Source organism: Xenopus laevis, chromosome 2S (genome assembly GCF_017654675.1).
Source record: "Xenopus laevis strain J_2021 chromosome 2S, Xenopus_laevis_v10.1, whole genome shotgun sequence".
Taxonomy (NCBI): Eukaryota; Metazoa; Chordata; class Amphibia; order Anura; family Pipidae; genus Xenopus; species Xenopus laevis.
Window position 1 is genome coordinate 61265505 of NC_054374.1, and position 24335 is coordinate 61289839.

Consider the following 24335-nt stretch of genomic DNA (forward strand, 5'->3'; position numbering starts at 1 on the left):
GACCTTTGGCCCAACACTAAGTGACAGAGATGCGGTAACTTGGCTCTGCACATGTTGGTACAGGTGTGGTATTCCCTTTTTAGAAAAAAAATTGCGGCTGGGTACCTTCCACTGCGGTGTCCCAATTGCTACAAATTTGCGGAAGGCCTCAGAGTCCACCAGCTGGTATGGTAAAAGCTGGCGGGCTAAGAGTGCAGACAAGCCAGCTGTCAGACGCCGGGCAAGGGGGTGACAGTCAGACATTGGCTTCTTACGCTCAAACATGGCCTTCACAGAAACTTGGCTGGTGGCAGATGACTGGGAATGGGAACAGGTGGTCAAGGTGGAAGGCGGAGTGGAGGGTGGTTCAGACGGGTCAAGGAGAGCAGAGGTAGAGCAGTAAGATGCTGGACCAGAAGGAGTGTGGCTTTTAGTTTGCCTGTTGCCTTTGAGGTGTTGCTCCCAAAGTGCTTTGTGCTTGCCGCTCATGTGCCTTCGCATAGAAGTTGTACCTATGTGGCTGTTGGGCTTACCAAGGCTCAGTTTCTGACTGCACTCATTGCAAATTACAATGCTTTTGTCAGAGGCACACACATTAAAAAAATCCCACACTGCTGACTTTTTGGAAGTGTGCGATCTGGCGGTAACAGTAGAAGTTGGCGGAGTTGGCGGTATTGGCGGCAATGGCGGGTGCGTTGGCCGGCTGAACACAGGTGCCGATACATGTTGTTGCCCTGCTGATCCCTGCGGGCTGTCCTCCCTGCTTCTTCTAAGTCTTATTCTCCTACTGCCTCTCTGACTCTCCGTCTCTCCATCTGAACTACCCTCCTCTTGCTCTCTTCTACTAGGCACCCACAAAACATCAATCTCCTCATCATCATTCTCCTCAGATGCATCAATTTCTTCTGACACATCACAGAAGGAAGCAGCAGCGGGGACCTCCTCCTCATCACTCATTATGTCCATCTCTATCGTGTTCTCTGCCAGAATTAAATCTGGTGTAAGGTCCTCATCTCCTTCATCTTCTTCTGGCAATAATGGTTGCGCATTACTCAGTTCAAGAAACTCATTGGAAAATAACTCCTCTGACCCCAGTGAAGAAGGGGCACCGGTGGTGGAGGAAGTGTTACGTGGGGTGGCCATAGCAGTGGAGGATGAGGAGGATGTTGTGGTAAAGTTAGAAACGGTAGAGGATGGGGTGTGCTGTGTAAGCCAGTCAACTACCTCTTCAGCATTTTGGGAGTTCAGGGTCATTGGCTTTTTAAAACTGGGCAATTTGCTAGGGCCACAGGATTGCATAGCAGCACGGCCCTAGCACGGCCTCTGCGTGGCGGCCTGCCTTTGCCTGGCATTATTTTTAAAAAAACAACAACAACAACAAAAACTCAGTTGGTTTTTCTGGAAACGATAATACACACAGCTAGATGGCGGGTTGAAGAAAACACTGTGCAAATAATGCCTACAAAGTCAACGTATACACTACTACAGCGGTGGATACGGATTACGTAAAATATATGAATGCTGCTTGAAAAAAAGTAACTCAAGTGGTTTTTCTAGAGACGATAATATTATCAATATTTAGACAAAATGTGAACAAGGTCACACAGCTCGATGGCGGGTTGAAGAAAACAGTGTGCAAATAATGCCTACAAGGCCAACGTATACACTACTACAGCGGTGGATACGGATTACGTAAAATATATGAATGCTGCTTGAAAAAAAGTAACTCAAGTGGTTTTTCTAGAGACGATAATATTATCAATATTTAGACAAAATGTGAACAAGGTCACACAGCTCGATGGCGGGTTGAAGAAAACACTGTGCAAATAATGCCTACAAGGCCAACGTATACACTACTACAGCGGTGGATACGGATTACGTAAAATATATGAATGCTGCTTGAAAAAAGTGACTCCGGTGTTTTTTCTGGAGACGGTAATATTATGGATATTTAGACAGAATGTGAACAAGGTCACACAGCTCGATGGCGGGTTGAAGAAAACAGTGTGCAAATAATGCCTACAAGGCCAACGTATACACTACTACAGCGGTGGATACGGATTACGTAAAATATATGAATGCTGCTTGAAAAAAAGTAACTCAAGTGGTTTTTCTAGAGACGATAATATTATCAATATTTAGACAAAATGTGAACAAGGTCACACAGCTCGATGGCGGGTTGAAGAAAACACTGTGCAAATAATGCCTACAAGGCCAACGTATACACTACTACAGCGGTGGATACGGATTACGTAAAATATATGAATGCTGCTTGAAAAAAAGTAACTCAAGTGGTTTTTCTAGAGACGATAATATTATCAATATTTAGACAAAATGTGAACAAGGTCACACAGCTCGATGGCGGGTTGAAGAAAACAGTGTGCAAATAATGCCTACAAGGTCAACGTATACACTACTACAGCGGTGGATACGGATTACGTAAAATATATGAATGCTGCTTGAAAAAAAGTAACTCAAGTGGTTTTTCTAGAGACGATAATATTATCAATATTTAGACAAAATGTGAACAAGGTCACACAGCTCGATGGCGGGTTGAAGAAAACACTGTGCAAATAATGCCTACAAGGCCAACGTATACACTACTACAGCGGTGGATACGGATTACGTAAAATATATGAATGCTGCTTGAAAAAAGTGACTCCGGTGTTTTTTCTGGAGACGGTAATATTATGGATATTTAGACAGAATGTGAACAAGGTCACACAGCTCGATGGCGGGTTGAAGAAAACAGTGTGCAAATAATGCCTACAAGGCCAACGTATACACTACTACAGCGGTGGATACGGATTACGTAAAATATATGAATGCTGCTTGAAAAAAGTGACTCCGGTGTTTTTTCTGGAGACGGTAATATTATGGATATTTAGACAGAATGGGAACAAGGTCACACAGCTCGATGGCGGGTTGAAGAAAACAGTGTGCAAATAATGCCTACAAGGCCAACGTATACACTACTACAGCGGTGGATACGGATTACGTAAAATATATTATGGCTGCTTGAAAAAAGTGACTCCGGTGTTTTTTCTGGAGACGGTAATATTATGGATATTTAGACAGAATGTGAACAAGGTCACACAGCTCGATGGCGGGTTGAAGAAAACAGTGTGCAAATAATGCCTACAGGGCAAATAATGCCTAAAAGGTCAACTTATACACTACTACAGCGGTAGTAAAATAAAAAAAAAATGAATATTAAAAAAAAAATTAAAGTTGGTGCTGCTGAACTACTAGGAGCAGCAGATTAGCACACCAGTCCCACTCCCCAACACTGCTAGACTAATAGCACTGGGCTCTTATAGTAGTAGTAGTAGTAGTAGTAGTAAAACAACAAAAAAATAAATAAAAGCAGTCCTTACAAGGACTACTGTTATTGCAGCAGTCAGCAGATGAGATCAGAAGCAGGACAGCTGCCCACTGCAGCTACATACAGAGCACTGCAGTAGAAGGTAGATTACTAGCCAGCAAAGCTACCTAAGCTTAAATGTCCCTCAAACCCCTGCAGACTTCTGTCCCTCCAATAACAGAGCAGTATCAAAACGATTACTAGCCAGCAAACTTTCAACTGTCCCTGAAATCACTAACAGGCAGCAGCTCTCTCCCTACACTATCTCTTCAGCACACACAGGCAGAGTGAAAAACGCTGCAGGGCTTCGGTTTTTATAGGGAAGGGGAGTGGTCCAGGGGAGAGCTTCCTGATTGGCTGCCATGTACCTGCTGGTCTGGGGTGAGAGGGCAAAAAAAAGCGCCAACAATGGCGAACCCAAAATGGCGAACATCGCGCGACGTTCGCGAACTTCCGGCGAGCGCGAACACCCGATGTTCGCGCGAACAAGTTCGCCGGCGAACAGTTCGCGACATCTCTACTTCTGTGATGTGTCAGAAGAAATTGATGCATCTGAGGAGAATGATGATGAGGAGATTGATGTTTTGTGGGTGCCTAGTAGAAGAGAGCAAGAGGAGGGTAGTTCAGATGGAGAGACGGAGAGTCAGAGAGGCAGTAGGAGAATAAGACTTAGAAGAAGCAGGGAGGACAGCCCGCAGGGATCAGCAGGGCAACAACATGTATCGGCACCTGTGTTCAGCCGGCCAACGCACCCGCCATTGCCGCCAATACCGCCAACTCCGCCAACTTCTACTGTTACCGCCAGATCGCACACTTCCAAAAAGTCAGCAGTGTGGGATTTTTTTAATGTGTGTGCCTCTGACAAAAGCATTGTAATTTGCAATGAGTGCAGTCAGAAACTGAGCCTTGGTAAGCCCAACAGCCACATAGGTACAACTTCTATGCGAAGGCACATGAGCGGCAAGCACAAAGCACTTTGGGAGCAACACCTCAAAGGCAACAGGCAAACTAAAAGCCACACTCCTTCTGGTCCAGCATCTTACTGCTCTACCTCTGCTCTCCTTGACCCGTCTGAACCACCCTCCACTCCGCCTTCCACCTTGACCACCTGTTCCCATTCCCAGTCATCTGCCACCAGCCAAGTTTCTGTGAAGGCCATGTTTGAGCGTAAGAAGCCAATGTCTGACTGTCACCCCCTTGCCCGGCGTCTGACAGCTGGCTTGTCTGCACTCTTAGCCCGCCAGCTTTTACCATACCAGCTGGTGGACTCTGAGGCCTTCCGCAAATTTGTAGCAATTGGGACACCGCAGTGGAAGGTACCCAGCCGCAATTTTTTTTCTAAAAAGGGAATACCACACCTGTACCAACATGTGCAGAGCCAAGTTACCGCATCTCTGTCACTTAGTGTTGGGCCAAAGGTCCATATGACTACTGACGCATGGTCCTCCAAGCATGGTCAGGGCAGGTATGTCACCTACACTGCCCACTGGGTGAACTTGGTAATGGCTGGGAAGCAGGGAATGGGTAGCTCAACAACAACAGTGGAGTTGGTGTCACCGCCACGGATTGCACGCGGTTCTGCCACCACCTCTACTCCTCCATCGCTCTCTACCTCGTCGTCTTCTTCTTCTTCTTACTCTGCTGCTGGGTCCTCCTTCTCCTCCTCCACACCTGTGCACCCCCAGCTCCCCCTAGGCTATTCGACGTGCCAGGTACGCCGTTGTCACGCTGTCTTGGGGATGACGTGCCTGGAAAGCAAAAACCATACCGGATCTGTACTCCTGTCATCTCTGCAGTCACAGGCCGATCGGTGGCTGACCCCACACCAACTGCAGATCGGAAAAGTGGTGTGTGACAATGGAAGCAATCTGTTGGCAGCGTTGAGACTAGGCAATTTAACACATGTGCCCTGCATGGCACATGTGTTAAATTTAATAGTCCAACGTTTTGTCTCCAAGTACCCAGGATTCCAGGACGTTCTCACCCAGTCCAGAAAGGTGTCGGCCCATTTCAGACGTTCCTACACAGCCATGGCACGCCTTGCTGACATTCAGCAGCGCTACAACATGCCAGTCAGGCGTTTGATTTCTGACAGCCAGACTCGCTGGAATTCAACGCTCCTTATGTTGGAACGTCTGCTGCAACAACAAAGGGCCGTCAACGAGTACCTTTTTGAACTGGGTGGTAGGACTGGATCTGCACAGCTGGGGATTTTTTTCCCCCGTTACTGGGTGCTTATGCGCGATGCCTGCAGGCTCATGCGACCTTTTGAAGAGGTGACAAATATGGTCAGTCGCACCGAAGGCACCATCAGCGACCTAATACCCTTCGCTTTCTTCCTGGAGCGTGCCGTGCGACGAGTGACAGATGAGGCTGTAGACCAGCGTGACGAGGAGCTGGAAGCGCACGATTTCTGGTCGGAATCACCAGAACGAACCCAGGCACCTGCTGCAACGCAGGGAGAGGTGCCAGAAGTGGAGTCAGAGGAGGAAGGTGGCTTTGTGGAGGAGGAGGAGGAGGACCAACAGGAGCAGGCTTCCCAGGGGGCTAGTGGTGACCTTTTGGGGACCCCTGGTCTTGTACGTGGCTGGGGGGAGGAGACCGTGGATGATGCAGTCCTTGATAATGAGGAAGCGGAGATGGATAGCTCTGCATCCAACCTTGTGAGAATGGGGTCTTTCATGCTGTCATGCCTGTTGAAGGACCCCCGTATCAAGAGGCTTAAGGAGAAGGACCTGTACTGGGTCGCAACGCTACTAGACCCTCGGTACAAGCATAAAGTGTCAGAAATGTTACCAACATACCACAAGTCCGAAAAGATGCGGCATTTACAAACCAGCCTGCAAAACATGTTGTACAATGCTTTTAAGGGTGATGTCACTTCAGGAACTCATCAACATTCCAGGGGCAGAGGTGCCAGTAATCCTGCCACGAGCACACCTGCAAGGACAAAGCCCTTTGGCCAGTCTGTAACGTCAGACATGCAAATGTTTTTCTGTCCAAGGCAGCGCCACAACCCTTCTGGATCCACCCTCAAAGAACGCCTCGACCGGCAGGTAGCGGACTACCTGGCATTAACTGCAGATATCGACACTCTGAGGAGCGATGAACCCCTGGACTACTGGGTGCGCAGGCTTGATCTGTGGCCAGAGCTGTCACAATTTGCCATGAACCTCTTGTCTTGCCCAGCCTCAAGTGTGCTCTCAGAAAGGACCTTCAGTGCAGCAGGAGGGATTGTAACTGAGAAGAGAACTCGCCTAGGTCACAAAAGTGTCGATTACCTGACCTTTATTAAAATGAATGAGGGGTGGATCTCGGAGGGTTACTGCACGCCGGAAGACTTGTTCTGACTTCTATGCAGCTGTCCTTCTCTTCAAGCCTCATGACTCCACACACAGCTGTCCTTTAGCGTCCTCCTCCTCCCTCCGCCACCGTTACAAACTAGGGTGCAAACCCTACTGGTTTAATTTTTTCTGGCCTCTGTGCTTCAGTGGCTGCAACCAAAAAAACTGGGCAAACAATGTCTACAAGGTCAACGTAAGGCAAAAAATGACTATTTTCAGCATTTATATGGCATATTTTTTCTGGCAACTGTGCTTCAGTGGCTGCATCCAAAAAAATGCATATTTTCTGCATTTATATGGCATAATTTTTCTGGCCTCTGTGCTTCAGTGGCTGCAACCAAAAAAATGCATATTTTCTGCATTTATATGGCATAATTTTTCTGGCCTCTGTGCTTCAGTGGCTGCAACCAAAAAAATTTATATTTTCAGCATTTATATGGCATAATTTTTCTGGCAACTGTGCTTCAGTGGCTGCGACCAAAAAAATGACTATTTTCAGCATTTATATGGCATATTTTTTCTGGCCTCTGTGCTTCAGTGGCTGCGGCCAAAAAAACTGGGCAAACAATGCCTACAAGGTCAACGACGTTGACCTTGTAGGCATTGTTTGCCCAGTTTTTTTGGCCGCAGCCACTGAAGCACAGAGGCCAGAAAAAATATGCCATATAAATGCTGAAAATAGTCATTTTTTGCCATACGTTGACTCAACGTATATGGCAAAAAATGACTATTTTCAGCATTTATATGGCATATTTTTTCTGGCAACTGTGCTTCAGTGGCTGCGACCAAAAAAAATGCATATTTTCTGCATTTATATGGCATAATTTTTCTGGCCTCTGTGCTTCAGTGGCTGCAACCAAAAAAATTTATATTTTCAGCATTTATATGGCATAATTTTTCTGTCAACTGTGCTTCAGTGGCTGCGACCAAAAAAATGCATGTTTTCTGCATTTATATGGCATAATTTTTCTGGCCTCTGTGCTTCAGTGGCTGCAACCAAAAAAGTTTATATTTTCAGCATTTATATGGCATAATTTTTCTGTCAACTGTGCTTCAGTGGCTGCGACCAAAAAAATGCATATTTTCTGCATTTATATGGCATAATTTTTCTGGCCTCTGTGCTTCAGTGGCTGCAACCAAAAAAATTTATATTTTCAGCATTTATATGGCATAATTTTTCTGGCAACTGTGCTTCAGTGGCTGCGTCCAAAAAAACTGGGCAAACAATGTCTACAAGGTCAACGTATGGCGAAAAATGACTATTTTCAGCATTTATATGGCATATTTTTTCTGGCAACTGTGCTTCAGTGGCTGCGTCCAAAAAAACTGGGCAAACAATGCCTACAAGGTCAACGTATGGCAGTTGTTTAAAGAGAACAGTAGATTACTAGCCAGCAAAGCTACCTAAGCTAAAATGTCCCTCAAATCCCTGCAGACTTCTGTCCCTCCAATACAGAGCAGTATCAAGCAGATTACTAGCCAGCAAACTTACTATCATCTGTCCCTGAAATCACTAACAGCTCTCCCCCTACACTATCTCTTCCAAGCACACACAGGCAGATTTTTCAGATACATTTTTGCCCTTGATCCCCCTCTGGCATGCCACTGTCCAGGTCGTTGCACCCTTTAAACAACTTTAAAATCATTTTTCTGGCCAGAAATGTCTTTTCTAGATGTTAAAGTTCGCCTTCCCATTGAAGTCTATGGGGTTCGCGAACCGTTCGCGAACCGCTCGCGTTTTTGCGCAAGTTCGCGAATATGTTCGCGAACTTTTTTTCCGACGTTCGCTACATCCCTACTCTCAAGCACACACGGTCTTCTCACCTTTAAGCTTCAATTCACCTTGATCCCACAGTAAAGATCACTTTCACTTGAATCCATTAAAGATGTGAGTGAAGCACAGAGCTATACTGCATAATGTTGTAGATTATTTGTTACAACGAGTCACATTGGACTCTTTATTGAGTATGTAACAAAACCATTACATACTTCATAAAGGGTCTGATGTGTAATTATATGCTTCACTCACATCTGTAATAAAAATACCTTTTAGGACTGGTCCTAATAGTCTAAGTTTCTGATGAAAGTTTATATAATTCATAATTTAATAAAATATCAAATGTATTATTAAATAATTAATGTATATGTACAAATTGGTTAATATCACTTGGGATTATTTATTAAAGTCTGAATGTCAAAAACTAGAAAAAATCGTTTTTTTTACTATGAAATCCAAATTTTTAGTGGAAAAAAACACTTGAATTTTTCGAGACTTATTATCCGCCGAGGATGGAAAAAGTCTGAATCTGAAAAACCAGCATATCAGACCTACTGAGGTTGTATACACAGCAAATCAATGGGAGAGATCCCTATCCTGTTTGGAAGTTTCTGTGGTCTGCACTGGAATTAGCCCAGAAATCCAACTATTTTTGACTTTAAGGGCAGAAAAAATCAGGGCTTTTGGGGAAAAAGCCAGAAAAAAAAGAGCTATTCGGGAAAAAGTCAGAAAATAGCGTACGATTTGGATTTTTTCGTGTTTGTCCCCAATCTGATTAAATCGTGCTTTTTTAATAATAAATAAGAACCAATTATGGTTTCTAGTTTTGTCAGAGTTTTTTCATTTAAATAGTCAGAAAAATTCAGATTTTTATAAATACGGGCCTTATGTTTATATAGCCTAGTTGTACTAATCTTGTCCATGTAACATTTTTGGATTTTCTATCAGGCATTTGCCCTTTTATAAGTCGATTAAAATGTCAATAAAATAAGAAAATCAGTGGTTAGTTATTCCCCTCTACTATATTAATATGTAATCCTAACTGTTGTATGCATTTCAGACTTATTTGTCTTTTGTGGTTTGGTCCCTATGTTGTTTTTTTCCCTGACGAATGCTACACTGATTGACAACAGATGTTTCTTTGACACAATAAAGACCACATATTCTACAATATTGTTGCTTTTGTTAAAGTTTTACCTCTTAACCACCACACTTTTGAGGACCAGGGTCAACAGGGGTAGGTTTCACGTCAGAAGGGTCAACCACAATGAGTTTAATATACCTAAGACTGTGGTCTGTCCACAAAGGAAAGCAAATAGAGTGGAATAGAAATGTTTGGAAATCAGACTAAATCGAGGTAAGCCAGCAAAACATAGATAATATCTTGAATCCGCATACAAACAAATCACAGAATCATACATTATTTATGTGCATTACATAATGAGTTACTTCCACTGAAATCCCCTCATCAAGGGGTTTCCCTGCCAAAACATTAAACTGAAGATTGTTTTATTTGTGTCTATGTAAATAAAATTGCTATAATCAAGATTTGTGGCTCATATAGGAAGTTCGCTAAATAATATCTTTTAATCTCGATAAAACTTTGAAGTTACTATGAGGCGTAACTTGAAGTTACTGGTTCCCACAGAAAACACATTTAGTGCTTTCCTAACCTTTATAAACCCTTTCTTTTAGAACTTTCTATACATTTTGGACCCCCCGAGAAGTTGAATATTCAGTTTTCTCCTGAAGTGGCTGATATCTTTTCATCTATTAAGTGTTTTCCAGTTTTAAGATATTTTGGTCCCTGTGCTGTAATATAATGATGCTATTAGTGGACCTGTTTTAACAATTTTGCAAAACGCTAGTTAATTAGTACTCAACCATGGATTAAATGGTTACATAAAACAGAAATAAATCCATTGCAAGTGATGACACTGAACCTAATGTAACAGTTGTTGTGTAGATAAATGAAAAAATGCAAGCATTTGTAACAGTATTTATTTAATACACATTAGTGCTGATGATGCCATTACAATGTGCAATTTTTAGTTTTTTTTTATATTTCACATATATACATATTGTTTATAAGGCGAAACTTTAAATATTTAACTATATTTAACTGCTTTTTCTTTTCTTTGCTCATATGCATGTTACAATATAGCCACTGTTATATTTTATGCTAAATAGATGTTTTATAATTTGTGCTGACTTAGGATGCTGTGCTAGGACTGAGACCATGCAAATTCTTTGTGGAGACCATGACTGAACTGATTAAAGTGTGAATCAGAACACAGACTAGAATGAGCATTGTTGGGCATTCTTCAACCCTTGCTGCAGAGGAACTACAGCACTTGCCACAGCATTTGACATTTGTCTAGGATTTACAGAACAGTAATAGCTTGGCTGCAATCAGTTTTTATCACACTCCCATCATAGTGCCCAGCGCCGGATTTCACTTTTGGGCGCCCCTAGGCCGCGCGGTCCGACCAGGCGCCCGCGCGGTCCTAGCGCCCGCCTTCCCAGCGCGCCGGCGAAAAAACACCGGCGCAGCTGGTGCAGTTGAACGGCGGCTGGGCGGCATGCCGCCCCTATTTCTTTGCCGCCCTAGGCCCGGGCCTATGCGGCCTTGCCGCAAATCCGGGCCTGATAGTGCCTCACCAATCCTTTCACAGGCCATTCACTATTTGTCCAGTTGTTCAATGTTCTCAATTCCATCTCCCTATTGCAGTCTCCTTGCCATTACAACAATGTAAAGATGTTGCCAAGTATCACCAGTCAGTGACTTATGGTGCCAAACACTGTTTTACCATTCAAGGGTCCAGTAGATGGATACTGTTTTACTAATTATCTTGCATGATAGGAGCTGAGTATACTCTACTTTCTCATCTGAGACTATCATGCACCAGCCAAAACATGTTTGTCCATTTCAAAGAGCTAAAGATTCTGACAAAAAAGTGTAGATTGTTGGCAGAGAACAGAAAAGCCTCTTGCACGCTGGCTCCTTTTAACCAATTCCAGTTAAAGGAGCAGTGTACCTCCTTGTTTATACAATGAATAGGGTTTGGACTGAATATACTTTTTGTATATTGTTTCAATAATAAAACATCATCCAAAGTCTCTTCTTTTGCTAAATGGGGAAATTGAAGCTACTCAATCTTTGTTTCTTGTGATAGATAATTATTTTACCAGTATACAACCCCACTTCTTTCCCTACTATTGCAACTGTTTTGTTGTTGTTTTAATCCATCATGCAGGAGATCATTTATGTGGGGGATCAAATCTTAATCAATGTAAGGTACCTGTAACCGCAGCCGGGGCGCAGACACGGGGGTGCTTAGGTTCCTGAGGATTCCCGGCGTCTGTCGCGCACGCGCGCGTCTGTCGCGCGGGCGCGCGTCCGTTTATTCGGACGCGCGCGCGTCGCGGTGGACGCGGGCGCATTGACGCTGCGTCATTACGTTTTGGCGCCAAACTTGTCCCTTTAAAAAGACGTCAGCAAGAGCAAACAGTGCTTGGTGATTTCCTTGCTTGTGCTTGTTTCTGTGTTCTCAGATTATTCTTTGGATTTGTCTTTCTTGTTACCGACCTCGGCCTGACCTGGACTTCGATTACCTTCTGCCTGCCATCGACCTCGGCCTGTTCCTGACTACGAGTATTTCTGCCTGCCTACTGACCTATTGCCTGATTCCCGTTTACGAATATCTTCTGCCTGCCTCCGACCTCTGCCTGTCCCTGACTACGTTTACCTCTGCCCGCCTACCGACTCTCTGCCTGTTCTCCGACCACGCTGTTGGCTTGCATCTATTCCTTCGGGTCAAGTTCAGCAAGCTGTACACTAACAGCAGTTCTAACTGCTCTTCCTATCGAATCTCCAAAAGAGCCTTTCAGAATCAGAATCACCAAGCCAAAATGGAGCATTCGGAAGAGTTGCCTACCCTGGTCGACTTGTCTCAACAAATCGTTTCACTCACCCAGGTAGTGAGAGAACTGCGGGGAGATTATTTGCATGTGCAAGAACAGTTGCAAGATTTACAGATTTCTGCGATGCCTCCAGTCGCTCCCACATCTGGACAATCTGGTGCTGCCGCCGGAGGAGCAACTTCTTCTTCTCATGAACCTAAGGTAGCTATGCCTGACAAATTTTCTGGGGACCGAAGGACTTTTAGAACCTTTATTAATAGTTGCCGTCTTCTGTTTACATTGAAACCTCAGTCTCATGCTACCGATCAGATCCGGGTGGGAGTGATGATTTCTTTGCTTCAAGGGCAACCTCAGGCGTGGGCTCACCGTTTATTGGAGCAAAATAGTCCTCTCTTGGCTACAACGGATTCTTTCATTCAGGCCCTGTCTAAAATCTATGAAGACCCTCATCAAGTAGATACAGCTGAGGCAGCTCTACGAAACCTTCGACAGCTCCGTCGTCCAGTAGAAGAGTATGTGGCTGAGTTTCGTTGCTGGGCTCCAGATACCCTCTGGAATGACAGAGCCCTTCGACATCAATTTCGTATGGGACTGTCCGACACCCTAAGGGATGAATTGGCAAGGGTTGGTCTACCTTCCTCCCTGGAGGAAGTGATTTCTCTCGCTATTCAAATTGACCAGAGACTCAGGGAGAGGCGCCAAGAAAGAGGTGTCACCTCATCTACTCCGGACTGGGTGCTCCCTACTGCTCCCCCTCCAGTTTTCCCAATTTCTCCTTCCTCTGACCCAGAACCCATGCAACTTGGTGTGGTCCGTAAGACACTTTCGGTGGAGGAGAGACTTCGATGTAGACGTCTAAATCTATGTTTGTACTGTGGCCTGGCTGGACACCTGCTTAAGAATTGTCCCACAAGACCTGATGGTAAAATTTCTTCATCTCAAACTTACAAGTTGCCCTGCATCCCATCGCTACAATCTTATATTCTACTTCATCTCTCGTTTCAGTGGAACCAAAGAAAGTTTGAAGTGGATGCCGTGGTGGATTCGGGAGCCTGTGGATGTTTTATTAACCAGGCTTTTGCAGATCTTCATTTGATTCCGCTCATTCCCAAGACCCAGCCCATTCCTGTCAAGATGGCGGATGGAAATCTTGTTGCTTCGGGACCAGTATCCCTGGAGACCCCACATATTCCGACCTTTTCTGTTCAGGGGCATTTTGAGTTATTAAAATTTGATGTGATGGAAAATCTTCTTTTCCCTGTCATTCTTGGAATTCCTTGGTTAAGAAGTCACAATCCCTGTATTGATTGGCAGTCTGGGACACTTGTTTTTAATTCTAATTACTGCCGTAAGAATTGTCTTCCTTCCTCACAAGTTTTAGGCCTCACCACTGTGGATGATGAGACTCTTCAATTGGTCCCTAATGTGTATCACGATTTTTTGGATGTCTTCAGTAAGAAAGCAGCGGACTCCCTTCCTCCGCACAGAAGCTATGATTGTCCTATCGATTTACTTCCCGGTGCAGCCATCCCTTTCGGAAGAATTTATCCTTTATCCGAACCTGAACTGGCTACTTTAAAGGATTACATCGATGAAAACCTTGCTAAGGGTTTTATCCAACATTCTACTTCTCCCGCTGGAGCAGGCATCTTCTTTGTCGAAAAGAAAGACCATTCTTTAAGACCGTGCATCGACTTCCGAGAACTCAATAAAATAACTATCAAGAATCGTTATCCGTTACCCCTCATTCCTGATCTTTTTCAAAGACTTTGTCGTGCTAAAATCTTTTCAAAGTTTGATCTCAGAGGAGCCTATAATTTGGTTCGTATTCGTGAGGGGGATGAGTGGAAGACTGCTTTTCGTTCTCGTTATGGTCATTTCGAATACACTGTCATGCCTTTTGGTCTTTGCAACGCTCCTGCCACTTTTCAGCACTTTGTCAACGACATCTTTCATGATCTGTTGGACCAATTCGTCATTGTTTATCTTGATGATATTCTAATTTTCTCTAATTCCTTGGATGAACACCGTCTTCATATAAGAGAGGTGTTACTTCGCCTCAGGCAACATCAACTTTATGCCAAGGCCTCCAAATGCGAGTTTGAGAGATCCAGCATTGAATTTTTGGGTTTTTTAGTTTCCGATCAAGGTTTCAAGATGGATTCCAAGAAAGTAGAGGCAGTTGTTAACTGGCCTCCGCCTGTGGATCGTAAGGGTATTCAGCGTTTTGTTGGGTTTGCTAACTTTTACAGAAGGTTCATCAAAGGTTTCTCTTCCATTATCAAACCTCTCACCGACCTTACAAGCAATAAAATTAAATTTTTCTGGTCTCCGGCTGCTCAACAAGCTTTTGAATGTCTAAAGAAGTTGTTTGTCTCTGCCCCCATTCTCGTACATGCTGATGTATCCAAACCCTTTATTCTTAAAGTTGATGCCTCGGAGGTGGCCATTGGGGCAATTCTTTCCCAACGCACAGGACTTAAGGACATTTTACATCCAGTAGCCTTCTTTTCTAAGAAATTATCCCCTACCGAGAGAAATTATGACGTGGGAGATCGGGAACTGTTAGCTATTAAAGGAGCCTTAGAAGAATGGCGACATCTTTTAGAGGGAGCTGTACATCCAATGATCATTTTTACTGACCACAAAAATTTGGAATATTTACGCACAGCAAAAAGATTAAATCCTCGACAAGCAAGATGGGCACTTTTCTTCTCTCGTTTTCAGTTCCATATCACATACAAGCCTGGTTCTAAGAATATGAAGGCGGATGCTCTTTCCAGAATTTTTCCTGTAGAAAAGGAAGATGTGGCACCTGACACGATTCTTCAGCCTGGACATTTCTTACTTCTTCAATCTTCTTTTATCGAGAATTTAAGAAATTTCCCTCAGTCACTAACGGATTATCCTGGGGTTAATGATTTGTCTCTTCAAGATAACCTTCTTTTTCGAAACAACAAGTTGGTGGTTCCTCCCAGTCTTCGTCTAGAGGCTCTTAAACTTATTCATGATCATCCCTTAGCTGGACATTCGGGGATTCGAAGATCGTTGGATTTGGCTAGAAGATTCTTTTGGTGGCCTTCGTTAGTAAAAGAATGTATCTCTTTTGTACGTTCATGCGAATCTTGTGCAAGATCTAAACCATCCTGTAACAAACAGCTAGGGTTACTTCGCCCCTTACCCTTACCCGAGAGACCATGGAGTTCGATCTCGATGGATTTTATTGTGGAACTTCCCCCTTCTGACAAATATAACACTATCTTTGTGGTAGTAGATCGTCTTACAAAAATGGCTCACTTTATTCCGCTTCCTCGGTTACCTTCTGCAGCAGTTACTGCAGAGGTATTTATTAAGGAAATTGTGAGACTGCATGGCTTACCCAATGAAATTATCTCCGATCGAGGGTCACAATTTACCTCTAAGTTCTGGACTGCTTTATGTAAGGCTTTAAGTATTTCATTATCCCGGTCTTCTGCCTATCATCCACAGACTAATGGCCAAACCAAGAGAACCAATCAAACTCTTGAACAATATATTCGTACTTTTTCTTCTTATCTCCAGGACAATTGGTTTTCACTTCTTCCCTGTGCTGAGTTCTGTTATAACAACTCTATACATTCTTCCACAGGTCAAACACCATTCTTCTCTAATGTGGGATTCCATCCTATTATGTTTCCAGATATCTTGCCTGAAATAACCCTTCCTTCGCTCCAGGATCGTTTGAAGTTTTTGAAGCAAAACTCTGAGACTCTGAAGATACACATCAGCAAGGCTCAACAAAACTTTAAGATCTTTGCAGATCGAAGACGAGGGGAGGATCCGGAATTCAAGGTGGGTGATAAAGTTTGGCTGTCTACATTGAATTTACGCCTTTCTAACCCCTCCATGAAGCTGGCTCCGAAGTTTCTGGGACCCTTTTCTGTTAAAAGAGTTGTTAACCCTGTCTCTTTTGAACTTGAATTACCAAAGTCCTTGAAAGCTTATCCTGTTTTCCACTCTGCTCTGCTCAAGAAGGTTGTTCCAAATACTTTTCATGGTCGTATCCTTCCTCCTCCTCCTGTGGTTTCTTGTCAAGGCGATGCGGAATTTGAGGTAGAGAAGATTCTGGATTCAAGGCTTCGAGGCAGGAGATTACAGTATCTTGTCAAGTGGAAAGGTTTTCCTAACGAAGAGAATTCTTGGGAACCAGTGGAAAACGTTCATGCTCCAAGGTTGGTTTCAGCTTTCCATAGGAGTCACCCTGAGAAACCTGCTGAAGACGTCCTGAGGCCGCCCCTCAGGGGGGGGCAATGTAAGGTACCTGTAACCGCAGCCGGGGCGCAGACACGGGGGTGCTTAGGTTCCTGAGGATTCCCGGCGTCTGTCGCGCACGCGCGCGTCTGTCGCGCGGGCGCGCGTCCGTTTATTCGGACGCGCGCGCGTCGCGGTGGACGCGGGCGCATTGACGCTGCGTCATTACGTTTTGGCGCCAAACTTGTCCCTTTAAAAAGACGTCAGCAAGAGCAAACAGTGCTTGGTGATTTCCTTGCTTGTGCTTGTTTCTGTGTTCTCAGATTATTCTTTGGATTTGTCTTTCTTGTTACCGACCTCGGCCTGACCTGGACCTTCTGCCTGCCATCGACCTCGGCCTGTTCCTGACTACGAGTATTTCTGCCTGCCTACTGACCTATTGCCTGATTCCCGTTTACGAATATCTTCTGCCTGCCTCCGACCTCTGCCTGTCCCTGACTACGTTTACCTCTGCCCGCCTACCGACTCTCTGCCTGTTCTCCGACCACGCTCTTGGCTTGCATCTATTCCTTCGGGTCAAGTTCAGCAAGCTGTACACTAACAGCAGTTCTAACTGCTCTTCCTATCGAATCTCCAAAAGAGCCTGACAATCAAATTATTGGCATTGCAAGGACCAAACGTGGAGTAGATTTGGTTTCCTCTTTTGCCCTGCTCAATATACAACAGTATAAAGTATGTTCAGAACAAGTCCTACTCATTGAGCTCATTTTGAACAAGGGGTGTTCTGTCCACACTTGTTAATTTTATAACAAATACAAATAGATAGTCTTATTTTGGTTTTCTTGAGTATCTAGCATAGATTCTCTATTTCCACCTGAGTGTATTTATATTGTGACCAAAGGAAATGTTTGATTTGCATATTCCTATATATTTCTAATATTATAACTAGCAAAGTTAGTGCCTGTTAGGTAAATTAGATGCGTATAGGACATTACGTTATCTATTTGAAAATCTACAAAAAAATCTTTGAAAGGCACAGGCTCACATCCATCCTAAACGTCCCCACCTCCACCTGCCCGCTCACCACATGGCCGCTCCTCCTATCCAGTCATGCTCCCTGTCAGCTCAAAGGTAGTAAAGTAGCTGGGAAGAGAGAATTCTATAGAGGAAGCAGACCCCGCAGCCAGACCCCCTTTTCCCCACCCACACAGACGCCGGGGTCTTCTTCCTATATAATATAGTTATGTCACTTTTAAAATTAGCAAACAAGCTAATTCCATTACACACTAACATTACTACATAGTGAATACCTTTATCATGACAGGACAATACTTATATATTTATATGAATCTATATGGCAGCTTTGTTATATCCTTCTTCACTTTTATTAACGACACTGCTGTGTTCCAGCAATGTCCCTACCTCCCAAAAATGTAATCAGGAATGCTATGCAAATTTATGGAGTATTTATGAGTAAGCTCTGCCTACAACCCACCCATCTCTCCAAATAATCATTACTGAATACATTTTCCTGGAAGGATGAATGAAGCTATTTATAAAAATAACACATACTTGCTTAGACTTCCTCCTAATCCCCCTGTTCCTCCCAAACTCTAACGGTCAGGTTAAATCCCTCAGAATGATATTGCTCATGGTTTATATGTGCATGTATAGACCTTTACACGGTATGTTCTCCTGAGGCAAGGACAGGTGTAAATATTTAATGAAAAAAAACAATAATAATAAAGGATTGTTTAGTAATTATTTTTTTCACAGTTGCATTAACAATGGCCTGTCCATATCTCGGCAGCAGCAGGAATCTTCTGTTAGTCTCTTGGCTCCTGAGCTGGAAATATTTAGCATTCTTTCACCCTTGGACAGATGACCACTTTCTGACTGGACAGGAAAACAGATGGCTAAAACATTCTTATTTAATACAAATTAACAGAGATTGTACCTCAAACATCTGTTTCCTTGTTTCCATTAAACCACTGATTAACATAAAACCAAATGTCTTAATTTAATATCTTTGAAAAACATTTAATTTATATATTTGAAACTGAAGTACAGAATGTGACCAGGACTGTGGCAGTATTAATGCACACATGGTTGTAGATAACATTTTGGTTTACACCATGTTAGTGGCATCCCTTGAATTCTTTAAGTTTATAGCCTTAGAACTGAATACCTAGGAACTGGTAGCAGATTCTGTGACTGGTTGGTGTTTCATAATGGCTCCCCAACATCTCTAATTACACATGCGCAGTAAAAGTTATTTTTTATTTTTATTAGTCATATATATGCACTAGCACCTATCTACAGTGCTTTACAAAGTTTGTTCACACCAGGAGCTTACATTCTAAGGTCCCTATTGCATACACTAGGGTCAACTTTATCAGAATCTGGTTAACCTGCCTGTATGTTTTTGGAGTGTGGAAGAAATTCACTGAGAAACAAGGAGAACATACAAACTCTTTGCATGTTTTGCCCAGGCTAGAATTGAACTCAGGACCCCATTGCTGCTTGTGACCTAAATTTTTTAATGCCTTCACATTTTTAATGCTTTCAAATGAATCACAGCTTTCCTGAAAATCTCAATTTCTAGTAGTGAAAAAGAGAGAGGCAAAGCAGCTAAATCTATAATAGACGTAGGCTGGATATAAACTCTGTGCACTAGTATAACATCCCTTATAAGCTATGCAAATACAGTAATACTACATGACCAGTAATAGGTGCTGAAGGTTCTAAAGAGGTTCCTTGCAACACAGGCATTTTCCATAGCTGGAATAATCTTTACTATAAGCATGCTGATTCCATTTTAGTGCAACTCCGTAGAGGAGATTATTCATAATAGCAAAAACCCAGCATATACACATACAGTAGAAGACATTTAAGGGATACTGTCATGGGAAAAAAAAAATTTCAAAATGAATCAGTTAATAGTGCTGCTCCAGCAGACTTCTGCACTGAAATCCATTTCTCAAAAGAGCAAACAGATTTTTTTATATTCAATTTTGAAATCTGACATGGGGCTAGACATGTTGTCAATTTCCCAGCTGCCCCTGGTCATGTGACTTGTGCCTGCACTTTAGGAGAGAAATGCTTTCTGGCAGGCTGCTGTTCCTGTTTCCTTCTCAGTGTAACTGAAGGAGTCTCAGTGGGACATGGGTTTTTACTATTGAGAGTTGTTCTTAGATCTAAACGACAGCTGTTATCTTGTGTTAGGGAGCGGTTATCTGGTTACCTTCCCATTGTTCTTTTGTTTGGCTGCTGGGGGGGGAAAGGTAGGGGGTGATATCATTAAATCTTGCAGTACAACAGTAAAGAGTGATTGAAGTTTATCAGAGCACAAGTCACATGACTTGGGGCAGCTGGGAAATTGACACTTTGGGGCCGATTCATGAAGCTCGAGTGAAGGATTCGAATTAAAAAAACTTTGAATTTTGAAGTGTTTTTTGGGCTACTTCGACCATCGAATGGGCTACTTCGACCTTCGACTACGACTACGACTACGAATCGAACGATTCGAACTAAAAATCGTTCGACTATTCGACCATTCGATAGTCGAAGTACTGTCTCTTTAAAAAAAACTTCGACCCCCTACTTCGGCAGCTAAAAGCTACCGAAGTCAATGTTAGCCTATGGGGAAGGTACCCATAGGCTTGCCTGAGTTTTTTTGATCGAAGGATATTCCTTCGATCGTTGGATTAAAATCCTTCGAATCGTTCGATTCGAAGGATTTAATCGTTCGATCGAAGGAATAATCCTTCGATCGTTCGATCGCAGGATTTGCGCTAAATCCTTCGACTTCGATATTCGAAGTCGAAGGATTTTAGTTCCTAGTCGAATATCGAGGGTTAATTAACCCTCGATATTCGACCCTTCATACATCTGCCCCTATGTCTAGCTCCTTGTCAAATTTCAAAATTGAATATAAAAATATCTGTTTGCCCTTTTTAAAAAAGGATTTCAGTGCAGAATTCTGGTTACCTTCCCATTGTTCTTTTGTTTGGCTGGGGGGGGGGGAAAGGTAGGGGGTGATATCATTAAATCTTGCAGTACAACAGTAAAGAGTGATTGAAGTTTATCAGAGCACAAGTCACATAACTTGGGGCAGCTGGGAAATTGACACTTTGTCTAGCTCCTTGTCAAATTTCAAAATTGAATATAAAAATATCTGTTTGCCCTTTTTAAAAAAGGATTTCAGTGCAGAATTCTGCTGGAGCAGCACTATTAACTTATTTATTTTGGAAAAATGTTTTTTTCCCATGACAGTATCCCTTTTAGCTGCCAAGTATGATGGAAATGGCAATACCCTTTGAAATCAGTTTCCAACCCCTCATATAAGCAATTACCCTTTTGAGTACATTGCAGGATTGGTGAGATATTAAGAGCTCTTTTGCTTATATCTTCACACAAATACAATGTTAAAGTGCAACATGGTTGCTCTGCCTTAAATATATGACTTCAGAATCATCTAAAAAGCTAATAAATGTATTGCTACCCTACAGCGACCTGGGTCTGTAAGAATAACAATTGATTACAAATTAAGTGGATGAAATGATTTTTTTATAAATCACTAATAGTCTTTTGGTGCCATGTAAAGTAAATAAGGGAATATCCTACCCTACTTAATGGATGAAATACATTTTTTAAACACCATTTATTTGTATACTTGGGGGCTGATTCACAAAGGGTCGAATATCGAGGGTTAATTAAGCCTCGATATTCGACTAGGAATTAAAATCCTTCGACTTCGAATATCGAAGTCAAAGGATTTAGCGCAAATACTGCGATCGTACGAAGTATTTTAATCCAACGATCTAAGGAATATCCTTAGATCAAAAAAACTTAGGAAAGCCTATGGGGACCTTCCCCATAGGCTAACATTGACTACGGTAGCTTTTAGCTGCCGAAGTAGGGGGTCGAAGTTTTTTTTAAAGAGACAGTACTTCGACTATCGAATGGTCGAATAGTCGAACGATTTTTAGTTCGAATCCTTCGATTCGAAGTCGTAGTCGAAGGTCGAAGTAGCCCATTCGATGGTCGAAGTAGCCCAAAAAATACTTCGAAATTCGAAGTTTTTTTACTTCGAATCCTTCACTCGAATTTAGTGAATCGGCCCCTTGATGTGTTGTAAAATGTTATTATGATTTTGTGACTAAATGGCAAGAATAGGAATGATGCTACATTTGCTAATATTTATGGGCATTTTTAGTGGAAAATATTTTCACAAATCCCACATGCCATGCCACCATTATTCATATTTCCTATTGAATATACATTACATTACACAGAATGTGTGTCATTACTAATTTAAAGTGTACATTTTGGTAATTTTCCACTTCCCTATTTTTTGCAATATGCTTGCTTCCTGTGGTTTATGAAAACCTGTTATACGCGTAAAGTCATATTTAAGTCATATTTAACTTATGTTATCGGCATAGAAAAACAAACAAACAAACTGCATCACACTCTCTGGTCTTAAAATAGAAATGTTTATTTTTGAACCAACATTTCAGACACCCTAGAGATGTAGATACTTTATACACACACACACATATACAGTATATGCAAAAACTAAAAATACTACTGCATTCAGTAAGTTTTGAAAAATAATTTTATTACTCGAGACTTCAGCAGTTACACTGTAGGACATTTGCCCATATGGTGGTTTATAATGGCTTGTTTGCATGCTGTAATACCGTAACATACTGGTGCAGGAGATTTAAAGGGGGGCATTTTTAAGTGATCAAGTGATTAAGTGAGTTATATCCCTTAAGTACAATACTGTCTGGACAACTGCTTAAAAAAATGATCTAGAACTTGGTCACCATTTGCAAAACAGAATCAGTGTCTGAAATCATAGGTTGACCTGGGGGTGGGTCGCTAACTTGGATTTTATGCATTGTATAATGGAAGCCACCTTTGGAAAGACTGTGACAGGGAAATTAATTGTATTAGTATACATTCATATGTACAAAATCAAGCTGCATCTTGGAACTATGGGGCAGATTTACTAAAGGGCGAATTGTCGCCAGCGCAAATTCATTACCAGACTAATTCACAAAAATGCCAAGTTGTGTCCTGACTGCCCAACGCTGGCAACCTTTCACTAGCGATAATTCTTCAGTGCGAGCATTTCATAGCGAAGATTCACTAGCATTTGTTTATGCCTAGCAAAAAGTCACTAGTGATCTTATGCTTAGGTCAATTTGAATAGGGCGGGTACATTAAAGTTGTATGGATGTCTTTATTAGAGATGTTGGTGCAAATGCTGGAAGTGGCCACTTTTTATTACAAATGTCCAAGGAACCTTAATGAAGACAAAAGAGATCATATAATGCCCTAGACATGAGCCGCTGTAAAATGTAAAAGTGTAAGTGTAAAATGTTCCACTCAAATGTCAATTTCCCAGCTGCCCCAAGTCATGTGACTTGTGCTCTGATAAACTTCAATCACTCTTTACGGCTGTACTTCAAGTTGGAGTAATATCAACCCCCTCCCTTTCCCCCCCAGCAGCCAAACAAAAGAACAATGGGAAGGTAACCAGATAACAGCTCCCTAACACAAGATAACAGCTGCCTGGTAGATCTAAGAACAACACTCAATAGTAAAAACCTGTGTCCCAATGAGAATCAGTTACATTGAGAAGGAAAAACAGCAGCCTGCAGGAAAGCATTTCTCTCCTAAAGTGCAGGCACAAGTCACATGACTGGGGGCAGCTTGGAAATTGACAAAATGTCTAGCCCCATGTCAGATTTCAAAATTGAATATAAAAAAATCTGCTCTTCTGAGAAATGGATTTCAGTGCAGAATTCTGCGGGAGCAGCACTATTAACTGATGCGTTTTGAAAAAAACACGTTTTCTCATGACAGTATCCCTTTTAGATAACACAGTTTCTTCAGGTAATCCCGAGTCAACTCACAAATCCAAGTGGCTTCATCTGTGTCTGTCAGTATGTTGACTTGTGTTATGTTGTTTGAATGGGGCAAATGCCTTATATAAATCCAACTAAGATGTCCAGACAAGTGTTTATTTCTCATGTAGCTGTCAAGGGGGGTAAAGTAATATTTAATTTTCCCTAATGGAATATGAAGATATTTAAACAGTATTCATTTTTGCAGTCTGAATTCTTCTTGCAATTGTGGGACCTGCTTGAGCTACCTGAGCTGCATCAAATCATGCAGATATATTACCTTAGCTGTAGCTCAGGACACTGTGCGTGGCAGAGACCTGAAGTGCAGAAATACATCATTGCCCTACAATGGTATCCACTTGGACCAACTAGCATTTTTGTAGTAACAAAATAGAACAAATGACTGGCATAAGTGTATATTAAGATACTAGAGTGTCTTTATGTTGATCCTTGTACCTACTATTCTGTATAATTGCATAAGTTGAAAACATTGCAAAGTATTACACCACCAACCCAACTTTTTAATTTTTTTTATTTAAAAATAATATAATATATCCCTGTAGATAGATGAGGTAAATAGTCAGTCTTGGACATCGCAGGAAAATACTATATTCTGTATTCTACTTGTATGGGGTAGTGGGGGTAACAAGCAATCAGGGGCGATGTTTAAAAAAATGATCGGTTAAAAACAACACTAGACACAAGTGAAGTTGAGACTGCCTCTGGAAAGATTCATCTATTCTACATACAGCTTTTTCAACATATAAGTCAGAGATCATAGAAACAATGAACAAATA